Source organism: Staurois parvus, unplaced genomic scaffold (genome assembly GCF_062004578.1).
Source record: "Staurois parvus isolate SC_StPar_1 unplaced genomic scaffold, SC_StPar_1.0 ptg000267l, whole genome shotgun sequence".
NCBI classification, from domain to species: Eukaryota; Metazoa; Chordata; class Amphibia; order Anura; family Ranidae; genus Staurois; species Staurois parvus.
Window position 1 is genome coordinate 2,939,616 of NW_028318063.1, and position 13,433 is coordinate 2,953,048.

Here is a 13,433-nt window from a genome sequence, read left to right on the forward strand (position 1 = left end):
ATTAGTTATGCACATTTAAGCCCTAAAGAATAGGGACACTATTTCGATTTATTTTTTTTGGTCTGCAACTTTACAAGTAATTTAACAAAGTTCTTATAGGGTGATTGCGCTGAGGTTTGTCTCTTATCACATTAGACATCGCCTCACACACTGGAGTGAGAGCAAGTGTAGCACCCTCCTTGTTTAGCTAATGGGAGCTAGATCCCAATGGTTAGACAGGAGCTGTTAGCAGCTCAGGTGTAATAGACAATGGGTCAAATTGTGGTCAGGGCTGAGAGGCTCTGCTCTGAGGCCTTTGGAGGAGGACCTTGAAGGCAGTGGGTGGATTTTAAGTGTGGCTGGCTGCACTCTTGAGGGACCTCAGCCAATCCCCAACAGAAGGTTTGGCAAAGGGGCTGGGACTCCCTTAAAAGTGATGGAGCCTGCTCAGTGGCAGGAGTCCAGAGGAAGATGTGAAGTTGGAGGAAGGAGGCTACCAAGAGGCCTAGTGAGATGGGGCCTGCCTGTGAGCCTGGAGCTGGAAAGGCGGAAAACTTGAGACTCACTGGCCCCCTGAGTAAGGACCACCTGTATAGCAGGGAAGGAGCAGCCCAGCTGATAGGCCTGGTAGCAGCAGCCAACCCACAAGCAGTACAGGAGAGGATCTGAGTGAGTACACCTACACCCCCTGGGTGGATAGGGGAAGAAGAACTCTGGTGGGGAAGCAGATTAGCCCTCTACTAGTGATTGTACACTCATTTAAAGGAACAGGAGCCAGATCCCCTGATCAGGAAAAGTCTCCAGGTTTTTGGGTGAAGAGGATTTCATCTAGGGTCTGGGGTGGTACAACAAGGAGATGCTGGCTAGCTGTCCAACAGAGACTATGTTGCAGAAGAGAAGCTTATGAATAATTCCGGGAAGCTTGTCCTCAGTTATCAGTTGGGCATCTTATCCCAGTTCTAAATCCCTCAATAAACAAAACAAAAGCTCTAGGACTGGTTTCTGACTCTAAAGCAAGCTTGTGTGGAAAATACTAAATGCCTGGCTGTGCAGGACTATAAGGGGACCCAATTCATCAGCAACCCCTAAGGGGATAATGCTACACAAGAATTCTAGGATCCTCATTTCTGATTAACTCAAAGGCCGGTTCACACCACAAAAACGCACTCTGCATGTGTTTTTACTTACAGTTCACACCAAATAAAAAAAACTCCCTTTTGGATGCGTTTCTGCGTGCACATTCTGATGCATTGTCAATGTGTTCCAGTGTGTTTTTTGCTCTCGTTTTTTTTCCCTAAGTTTTTTTTTTTTTTTTGCTATAATGTGTTTTGATGCATTTAGATGAATTCCAGTGCATTTCAGAAGTGTTTAGCTGCAATTCAGTACACTTCAGTGCAGAAAAATATGCATGCTCTAATTTTTTTGACTGGAACAAACTGCACTGGTGTGAATTATACAATTGGAACCCATACTGTTCATGCATTTTTAATGCAGAAAAAAATGCATTGGACTGCATCTGGTGTGCCCTGTACTCCTGAGCTGTAAATGCATTTAAAGCATTCACTATTGATAATTGTGGGTTATTTTTCACCATTTTACTGGTGCATGCAGTTTTGAACACATTTGATATCCATTTACGCAACACTACTTCATCTTTTAATTTTTCTACAAAAAAAAATGGGGATTAGTTTGTGTTTTTGTGCTTAAAAATTTATTTCATTTTCACAATTGCTGTGGCATAAAAAAGTGCAGCTACCATCTTTTTATGCTACAGGGCTTCTGTGTTACATAGTTAGTCTGGCTGAAAAAAGACAAACCTCCATCCAGTTCAACTATAAAAAAATAAAAAATTATAATCCTACACCAACAGTTGAACCAGAGGAAGGCAAATAATCCAGCAAAGCATGATCCAATTTGCTCCTGCAGGGAAAAAAAATTCCTTCCTGATCCCCCGAGAGGCAATCAGATATTCCGTGGATCAACTATACACCTATAAATGTTATATTAAGTTATTATCTGTGTATCTAGGAAAGAATCCAGGCCTTTTTTAAAGAAATCCACTGAGCTGGCCAGAACCAACTCTTGAGGGAGCCTATTCCACATTTTCACAGCTCTCACTGTGAAGAAACCTTTCCGTGTTTGGAGATTAAATCTCTTTAAAATCCAAGTATACCACGTCCACCGCCACCCCTCTGTCCAAGGGTTTGCTCACCTCCTCATAAAAATAAATCAGATTTGTTTGACAACTTCTGTCTTTCATGAATCCATGCTGTGTGTCTCTCAAAATATTTTTTGGTCTTTTATTAAACTCTCCAGTATCTTCCCAACTATATAAGTTAAACTAACAGGTCTATAATTACTTGGTAAAGATTTTGACCCCTTTTTAAATATAGGCACATTGGCCTTATGCCTATCCAGTGGTAATATGCCAATCATTAAAGTGTCCCTAAAAATTAAAAACAATGGCTTTGAAATGGCAGAATTTCAGTAATTATAATAAGAATAGCGCCAAAAAGATGTGAAAATATGAACTATATGTGCAGCTGCAAAACCTAACCAAAAAAGGTGCATAAATCAAATAAAAAATGGGTTTGCGCTTATATAAATCCCATGCCATCTACAGTGCTAAATGAATCAAAATGTCCACATCATAAAAAAATATAAATGTGAAAAATAAAAACTGGCAAATAAAGTCCAAAAAAAAAACCTGATAAATATTATTTAACAATAAAATATATTGAGCGCTCCGTGAGGACGTCTAGTGATGAAACGCGTAGGGTGGGGCTTATGGATGTGACGTCACGACGTTCCTGAGGCTGTCAGCGGTTGTATGATCTATAGCAAGCTGGGTTTGTCTTGCACTTCAGAACGCTGTTTTTTGCTGGTGTCAGCTGGGACAACTTGTTTTACTGCTATGATTATATGAAGAGGCGGTGACCAAAATGAGAGATTCCATCTTTTGCTGAGTGTCCTCCTGCAGAGTATTGTTCCCAGACCATTTGAATATTGCTGACGATTTTCCTGCAGAACATTGCTCCCAGAGCAAGAAGGGCTTATGCTGGTTTATAATTTAATCAGCATATAGCTCTGGTGAGTTCATTCAATTTATCTGGTGGTGGATTTTGTCACGGTGGAATTATTTGAACACTGAAATTTTGAATCTGAATATTTTTTATTGTAAATTAATATTTATCACTTTTTTTTTGGACTTTATTTGACACAGTGTTTATTTTTCACATTTACCGTATTTTCCGGTGTATAAGATGACTGGGCGTATAAGACGACCCCCTACTTTTCCTGCTAAAATGTAGTGTTTGGGCTATACTCGCTGTATAAGACTACCCCTCTTCCAATGCACACCAGTGGGAGGAATAGTGCCCCATCATCGGTGTCCGTGGGAGGAATAGTGTCCCATCATTGGTATCAGTGGGAGGAATATTATCCCATCGTTGGTATCAGTGGGAGGAATAGTGCCCCATCATTGGTGTCAGTGGGAGGAATAGTGCCCCATCATTGTTGTCAGTGGGAGGAATAGTACCCCATCATTGGTATCAGTGGGAGGAATAGTTCCCCATCATTGGTATTAGTGGAAGGAATAGTGCCTCATCATTGGTATCAGTGGGAGGAATAGTGCCCCATCATTGGTATCAGTGGGAGGAATCGTGCCCCATCATTGGTGTCAGTGGGAGGAATAGTGCCCCATCATTGGTGTCAGTGGGAGGAATAGTGCCCCATCATTGGTATTAGTGGGAGGAATAGTGCCCCATCATTGGTGTCAGAGTGACAAATCGTGCCCCATCATTGGTGTCAGTGGGAGGAATAGCACCCCATCAATGGTGTCAGTGGGAGGAATAGCACCCCATCATTGGTGTCAGTGAGAGGAATCGTGCCCCATCATTGGTGTCAGTGGCAGGAATAGTGCCCTATCATAAGTATCAGTGGGAGGAATAGTGCCCCATCTTTGGTGTCAGTGGGAGGAATAGTGCCCCATCATTGGTGTCAGTGGGAGGAATCGTGCCGCATCATTAGCATCAGTGGGAGGAATAGTGCCCCATCTTTGGTGTCAGTGGGGGGAATCGTGCCCCATAATTGGTATTAGTGGGAAGAAACATGCCCCATCATTGGTATCAGTGGCAGGAATAGTGCCCCATCATTAGTATCAGTGGGAGGAATAGTGCCCCATCATTGGTATCAGTGGGAGGAATAGTGCCCCATCATTGGTGTCAGTGGCAGGAATAGTGTCCCATCATTAGTATCAGTGGGGGGAATAGTGCCCCATCATTGGTGTCAGTGGGAGGAATAGTGTCCCATCATTGGTGTCAGTGGGGGGTAGAATAGTGCCCCATCATTGGTGTCAGTGGGGGGTGGAATAGTGCCCCATCGTTGGTGTCAGTGGGGGGTGGAATAGTGCCCCATCGTTGGTGTCAGTGGGGGGGGGAATAGTGCCCCATCGTTGGTGTCAGTGGGGGGGGGAATAGTGCCCCATCGTTGGTGTCAGTGGGGGGTGGAATAGTGCCCCATCGTTGGTGTCAGTGGGGGGGGAATAGTGCCCCATCGTTGGTGTCAGTGGGGGGGGGAATAGTGCCCCATCGTTGGTGTCAGTGGGGGGGAGGAATAGTGCCCCATCGTTGGTGTCAGTGGGAGGAATAATGCCCCATCATTAGTATCAGTGACAGCAATGATGGGGCACTATTCCTCCCACTTACACCAATTACACTTGCTGACTCCTGTTCTAGTATGGTGCTGCAGCAGCCAGCATATGTGGTTGCAGCAGCACCTCTACACTGCACACTTACCGGCCGCTCCTTCACTCGATTTTCGTGGGGCCGCTCGGCTCCGCCCCCTTGCCGGTGATTGGCCGCCTGTGTGCCTTTCCTGAGCTACAGTTCTGGCGACCAATCACCGGTGAGGAGGCGGAGCCGAGCAGCCGAGCGAACATCCATTGGCAGAACTGAAGGAGCAGCCGCGCTTCCTGGACTGGATCGTCGTGGGACCGGAGCCAGGTAAGAAACAGCAGCCCCTGCCCACCCCTGTACTTAGTGTCCCTTCCGTTGGAAGGGGGGGGGACGCCGGAAAATACGGTATATTGTTTATGATGTGGACATTTTGATTCATTTAGCACTGTAGATGGTATGAGATTTATATAAGCGCAAACCTAATTTTTTTTTGATTTGAAATGGCAAAGCTCAATTCTTTAAGGACCCGTGGGTGTATGCCATCCGGTCCAGGTACTTTGTTCACCTTTATTCTGTCTAAATATTTTTGGATCATAGTTGCGAGCCAATGTGGGATCATATGGAGCTGTGCCAATACTAGGCCCATTATGGACAAGAGCTCCCCCCCATACTTATTTGTATACAAAGGTATTTAATAAAAAGGTATTTAATAAATCTGCCTTCTCTTTATCCCCAGTCACCCACTCTAGATTATTTTGTAAAGGGCCTACATGCTCAGACTGTACATTTTTACTATTAATATATTTGAAGAATTTTTTGGGGTTGGTTCTGCTATCTTTTGCAATGTGTCGTTCGTTTTCAATTTTTGCGGCCTTTATTTCCTTTTTGCATATTCTGTTATATTCTTTGTAATGTTTAAACGATGTTAGCGTTCCTTCATTTTTATATTTTATAAAAGCTCTTTTCTTATCTATAGCTTTTTTTTACTTTGGCCATAAGCCATATAGTTTTGATTTTTAGTCTTTTAAACTTGTTGCCCATGGGAATATATTTTGCAGTGTGTTCACATACAGTCTTTTTGAAGAACTTCCAATTCTGTGTTGTGTTCATTGATGCCAATATTCCCTCCCAGTCTAAGTCTTGGCAGCTCTCAGCCTTGGAAAATTAGCTCTCTTAAAATTGACCGTTTTTATTTTTCCCATATGTGCTTGCTGTTTAAACCTAACAATAAATGAAATCATGTTATATGGACATTCGTAATAAGCTCTGCATGGCTTGAGATTACCAGGTCCAGCAGAGCATCTTTCCTAGTTGGGGCCTCTATGATCGGTGCCATAAAATTGTCCTGTAGTAGGTTTAAAAATGTTTGCCCTTTAACTGTTCCTGCAGTTAAAATCTCCCATTATTATCACTGTATCAGCCCTTGCAGCCCTTTCAATCTGTGCAAGGAGCTGAGGCCTATAACAGACTCTAATGATTACCTTTGTAGTACACACCCCCATGTGCAGTTCCACCCATAATGCTTCAGCCTCATCACACTCTCCATCAACTAGGTCCTCTTTCACACTCTCTCTGAGATCACTACTCACATAGAGACAAACTCCACCATCTTTCCTATTTACCCTGTCTCTCTGAAAGAGAACATAGCCAGGAATATTAATGGCCCAGTGATGTGAAGAATGAAGCCAAGATTCAGCAATACCAATTAAATCACCAAAGCTTACAACTCACCTATTTTGCCTGGCAGACTTTTGGCACTGGTGAACAAAAACTTTAATTCATTGACACCTTGTGTACACTTATTTTGCATATTTTTTATTTTCATACAAATGGTACCAATTCCACTGGTTATTTGTAACATGGGAACCGTCTTATCTGCCATAGCCCTTCCCCCATGTTTCCCCATTCCACCCTCCAATAAGATCTGACCCTTGTCTGATCTGTCTGCCCCATTATAATCTAATTCTCCCTCCCCCCTCGATCCCAGTTTAAATACTCCTCCAGCTTTCCTATAAACCTCTTCCCCAGCACAGCAGACCCCCTTCTATTTAGGTGCAAACAATCTCTATCATATATCCTGCAACCCAATGAACAGTCAGCCCACTGCTCTAGAAACCCAAATCTTTCCCTCTTACACCAGGTCTTTAGCCATGCATTGAGTTCTCTAATCTCCCCCTGTCTTTCCTGAGTTGTGCATGGCACAGGTAATAGGTGTTAAGAAAATAAAAAAGAAAAGATGTAACCAATATATATATATAAAATAAATAGAGCAATAACACAACAGAGAAATAAAGGAAGAAGTTTAAGAACGTAGAATACTTGCAGAAGTCCTGGTTTAAGCAGAGTCCAAGTGTCCTGAACAAAAGGGTGCCTTTTCTCCCAAAGTTGGTTCCTGATGTTAAAAGGGAGAATCTCTTCATCTACTTCCCCAGGCATAACAGCCTTTTTGCATTGAGTTCTCTAATCTCCCCCTGTCTTTCCTGAGTTGTGCATGGCACAGGTAATAGGTGTTAAGAAAATAAAAATGTTCTGGGGCTTCAAGAAATTTTATAGTCAAAATGTATATTTTAACATGTGTGCAAAAAATTAAAAAAAAAAAAAAGAAAAAAAAAAAAAGGTTCAGAGGGGAATTGGTAATAGATATTTCAACACTGGTTGGTAGTACCTTTACCTTCAGTGGACTTCAGTGATAGGCAGTTGGACTCCCTATTTCAATTCCAATTTGGCTTAACTGGAATAATTTTCCATCCTCTGTTGATGGTGACTGTGACGGGCGTGGCGTCAGACCCCAGCCTTTCTCACCAACTTGTGACCAAAGGACTAGCCAATCTAAAACAGCGCTGCCACTTGCGTAACAATGCCACTCTCAGCTGCACCCTGCACAAAGATTTTCCAGCTCACTGGACCACAATCTATGTGCCAACAGCCTGAGAGTGATTGTTACTGGGTCAGGTTAATTACGCAATTAACCCTTCACACTGCCACCACCACCTTTTTACAGAGAAGAAGGAAACTCACAAATCTTAGCAGTAACACTATGATGTTTGAATAAGCGTCTGTATACACACTGTCACCGCAGACAGATGTATCCAGAGGTTTTATAACACACAGTAGCACTCTTTAGAGACAGGGATTCTTAGTTTGCATTAAAGAGCTTTAGAAACAGTTCAACACTTTTCAGAAAATAGGATTTATTACTAAAAAGGTTAAAATGGTGCAATAAAAATATTTACAGAAAAGATGTAACCAATATATATATATAAAATAAATAGAGCAATAACACAACAGAGAAATAAAGGAAGAAGTTTAAGAACGTAGAATACTTGCAGAAGTCCTGGTTTAAGCAGAGTCCAAGTGTCCTGAACAAAAGGGTGCCTTTTCTCCCAAAGTTGGTTCCTGATGTTAAAAGGGAGAATCTCTTCATCTACTTCCCCAGGCATAACAGCCTTTTTTCTAGGAACCCAGCAGGGTGTCTGCTTAAAGCAGAGAACCAATCCCCTCATTTGGGGAGGGGTGTCTAGGCGGGGATTCGGGCTATGACCAAATCCCTCTCACATTTATACCATGGCCAATAACTTTCCCTAGGTACATGTAGCAGCCTAGCCACTGGTAGATTAATATGCAGAATGATATCCTGAACGTCCAGACATCAAATATGACATATCTTACCATTCCAGATAAAGACATATTGCTTTCTACTCTCATGTAGGGGCCACATAGGGGTGTAAAGTGTCAGGTGACTCGTATTAAACTGACCTATCTGAATATATGCTTTATTTTATTGTACCTTGTCAAAGACTGGGGGAGATACAAGGCCTGTAAGTTTATTTAACTCCAGCAGAGAATATTTAGGTCTTCAGCCCTGTCAGATAGATAGGGCTTTGCTGTGTGGTAGATCTGTATAAACCTCACACCTGAATGAACTGAAAGTGTATTTAGTTGTGTTCTTTGCGTACTGTAATAACACTGCTCATACTGTTATAAGTAACTGGTTTGCTACAAATAGGTCTCTGGAGTTGTGTTTGTTTCATACATCAGAACATAATATTTGGAATTAATCTAATATGGTTTAATCTCCCTGGCGGTAATCCCGAGTGTGGCTCAGGGTTAATTTTCAGTACCAAAAGCGGTAACCCCGAGCCACACTCAGGATTAAACTGTAGTATGTGTAGTGTAACTTACCTTGTCCCTGCGATCCCCTGGTGTCCTTTGGCCGATGTCCTCCCGCTATGAGCTCTGGCCGATGTCCTCCTGTTGTGTCCACTGGCCGATGCCGGCATCCGTCTTCCCTTCCCTGTGAGCGCTGCGACGTGAGCGGAACCAGCTGGATATTCAAAAAAGTAAAAAAATTACACACACAATACATTGTAATCTCTTAGGATTACATTACTGTATCAAACCATTTCACCTCAGTTTTGTCCAATGCCCTGCCCGCACTTTTACCGTTCTGCCTGGAAACTTGAGAATGTCCATGGCATCCAAAAAGCATCCCTTTAGGTCAAAAGTGGTTTTAGACAGCTAGAAAACAGCGATCGTAAATTAGAATCACTTGCAGAATTGAGTGATAGTGATTCATGGGGAAATTCGTCAGAAACTGAAATTTGCATGCAAAACAATGTACCGCTTTGACATTCAAAAATATTGACATAATCAGACCGCCTGGGAGATTAATCTACTCTGATTATTTTTTTGAGCATAGACAGAAATTAGATAGTATTTTTATTGAAAGCAATGATGGAATTAAGGCAGTAGTAAATTCTTTAATATTTTTTTTTTATTCAGGCCCCTTGCCATAGTGTGCTAGTATGACCTGTATACTAGTACATTATGGCAGACTTACCTGTCAAAGGGAGACCCTTCAGCACTGCGCTGTCAGTGCAGGGACACTTCCATCTTCACATAGTCTTCCTTACGGATTCGCTTTGTTCAGCTGCTTGAATGACTGGGTCGTGATGATGTCGCTGACATGCAGAGTCATATCATAGAGCGGGTGCCATAATTTACTCTAAACTGCACACATGCAGCTCACTGTACATTACTGCTAACTGGCAGGAAAGTATTTATGGCAGAAAGGTAGATGCATGTGGTTGGATAAAAATATGGAAACACTACACGATTTGCAGGTGTGAACATGTTTTGCGTTAAAAGTGTAAGTGATGTAACATTTGTTTGCTTCTGCTGTGTGATGAGACACCTAGTTTACAGGTGGGAAGCCTACCTTTTATCATTCACTGCATGTGCTGCTAGAGATATGAAGTCATGTCAGAGCTTACTGAGTTTCAAAGAGGGCAAATTGTTGGTGACACTTAGCAGGTGCCTCTGTGACTAAAGTTGCTGATTTATTTGCCATGTCATGAAAGTGCAGTATTAACGGTTATGACGGCATATACAGCTTCTGAGAAAATGTCATCTGTAAGCATAAGTGTGGTCAACATGGTCATCTGACTGACTGAAACGAAAGGACATTGTGCAGGATTGTTACCCAGAAAAGCAAAACAAGTACTGCAAAAGTGACTGCAGAGCTTAATCTCACTCTTCCAAAGTCTGTGTCCAGACTGTGTGGAAGTAACTCCATAAGCAAAACATTCACAGACGAAGTGCAGGCCTCATCATCACCTTGAAAAGTAGAGTCACTGCCAGCGACTATGTACAAATTTTAGCCAACCGCATGCAGCCCATGGTGCAGACATTGTTTCCCGAAGACAGTGCCATTTACCAAGATGATAATGCTCTGATTCACAGAACCGGTGTTGTCAAATCGCTGTTTGACGAGCATGCAGACAGTCTCGCAACTTCTCTGGGTGCAGCAGTCCGCCAGACCTAAATATCATAGAGCCACTATGGTCAATTTTGGAGAACAAGGTTCGGGCTCGTATTCCACCTCCGGTATCTCTGTCAGAACAAGAATGATTTTTCATCAAGAGTGGTATCCGATTCCATTGTCCACCATCCAAAACTTATGTTTGTCAATTCCCAGGAGAATTCAGGCATGTCTTGGATGCCAAAGTTGGTCCACCACCATATTAGGTAATGTTCTTTTACCTGGTGTTTCCATAATATTGTCCAACTGAGATGGATACTTATTGTAGGTAGATAGATACCCTACCTGTCAGCGCTTTTTTTTTTATGTTTAAGTTTAATACCACTTTAAGCATTTTAATGGAATGAAAATCTCAGTTTATTGTGCACTGTGGGAAGAGATCTCCAATTGAAAAATATTGTCAAAATGATTCTTTGGGGAAACAAAAATAGAAAGGAATGGTGGGTTTTACAAGAATAAAAAGTCCAACGGATTCTGCATAGCTGTGTTATACAATCAATTAATCCTTATTAGTCCTTTGCATAGCTGAGCACGTCAGTGGAAGTTCTCTGGAGCGGTTACAAAACAATGCTTCATTTGGCTGTATAAAGAGTCATAGTGTGGGAAATACTTATCCTCAGTGACTTCAGAAAGTAGGAAGCCAAAATTATATCACCAGACGATGTTACATCATTCAGATTGATGAAAACATCTGCTGCACATAAAATGAACAAAAAGATTCATCTCCCTAAAGATTTCAAATAATTATTTTCACAATTCAGGTTCTGGAATTCACATGGTAGTTTTACGAGATTTTATAAGAATATGCAATCAATTAAACTTTGACTTGTGTAGGCTACTCAGAAAGAAGAGGGAAGGGGAACAACACAGTACAGTCCCTATCTAGTGTTAAAAACTGTTGAGAAGTATAAAATGCACTCACAAGGAAATGCAAGTAAATGTAGTATGTATGGAGTATGAAAAGCCCATTGTCAGATAGGTATCCATACATTACAACAGCTTCCTACCCCTGGCCAAGGAGAATAGAGTATGGAGTTTTGGGGTCAGCCAACAACCACAGAGCATCAATATAGATGAGCCCACTGTCACTTCAGATTGTGTTGGGTCCACCCACTGCTAATGTCACTCCTTAGGCATGTACAGGGATGTGTTTCTGGGATCCAACCCCTTTCTCAAACCCTTTGACCAGGGATAGGGGGTGGCTTCCCCAGATACCTGCCCGACAATGGATTTTCATAGAGAAACACTCAATACATGCTACATTTCCTTTCAAGGGGATTAAAGAGGGGGATTGGTTCCCCGAAATGCGTCCCCACACATACCTAATGAGTGATGTCGGTGGTAAGCGGATCCAAGGTGATCTGAAGTGAAAAGGAGCTGGATGTTGGCAAACCCCAGAGCTCCATACTCAAATTTCCTTGGCCAGTGGTAGGAAGTTTCTGCACCAGATATCTATCCCCACCTGTCTGACAGTGGTTTGGCAGCAGCACTTGTTTATTAGTGCTAATTAGTGTTAGTGTTGTTCTTAATTAGCTTCACAGACTACCTGCACCTTAGGCTTATGTTTATGATGTTGATGTCATTTTTCTACTAGTGTACCGAGTAGGTCCTTTTTAGTATTCCCTCCATGTGATTTCCCCAGGACAGTTACATAGTTAGTCTGGCTGAAAAAAAGACAAAAGTCCATCCAGTTCAACCATTAAAAAAAAAAGTTGATTCAGAGGAAGGCAAAAAAAAAAAACAGCAAAGCATCATCCAATTTGCTCCTGCAGGGAAAAAAATTCCTTCCTGATCCCTCGAGAGGCAATTGGATATTCCCTGGTTCAACTTTACCTATAAATGTTATTAACCAGTTATGTTCTGTGTATCCAAGAAAGAATCCAGGCCTTTTTTAAAGCAATCCACTGAGCTGGCCAGAACCAACTCTTGAGGGAGTCTATTCCACATTTTCACAGCGCTCAATGTGAAGAAACTTTTCTGTGTTTGGAGATTAAATTTCTTTTCCTCCAGATGTAAAGAGTGCCCCCTTGTCCTCTGTAATGACCTCAGGGTCAATAACTCTATACCAAGTTCACTATATGAACCACTGATGTATTTATACATGTTGATCATATCCCCCCTTAATCTCCTCTTCTCAAGAGAATAAATTCAGTTCCTCTATTCTTTCCTCATAGCTGAGCTCCTCCATGCCTCTTATCAGTTTGGTTGCCCTTCTCTGTACTTTCTCCTGTTCCCCAATGTTCTTTTTGTGAATTGGTGCCCAAAATTGAACTGCATATTCCAGATGAATTTGTACTAATGATTTGTACTGGGGTAAAATGATATCTCTCTCTGTGGAGTCTATACCTCTTAATACAAGAGAGGATTTTGCTCGCTTTAGAAACCGCAGCTTGGCATTGCATGCCATTACGCAAATTATCTACCAGAACCCCCAGATCCTTCTCCACCATTGATTCCCCCAGTTGTACTCCCCCTAGTATGTTTGATGCATGCATATTCTTAGCCCTCAATTGGATAACCTTACATTTATCAACATTAAGCCTCATTTGCCACATAGTTGCCCAATTAAACAGTGTATTGAGGTCGGCTTGTAAGTTGAAGAAAACCTGTAAGGACGTTATTCCACTGCACAGCTTGGTGTCATCTGCAAAGACTGAAATAGTATTTATAATCCCAGACCCTATATTGTTTATAAATATATTAAAGTAAGGGTCCCAACACTGAACCTTGGGGTACACCACTGACAACCCGAGACCATTCAGACTATGAATCATTAACCACTACTCTCTGACTACGATCTTTAGCCGGTTTTCTATCCATTTACATACAGATTTTTCCAAGCCTGTAGACTTTACCTCACACATTAGCCATGTGTGGGGAACTGTGTCACACTATTTTGCAAAATCCAAGTATACCACATCCACCACCACCCCTCTGTCCAAGGTTTTGCTCACCTC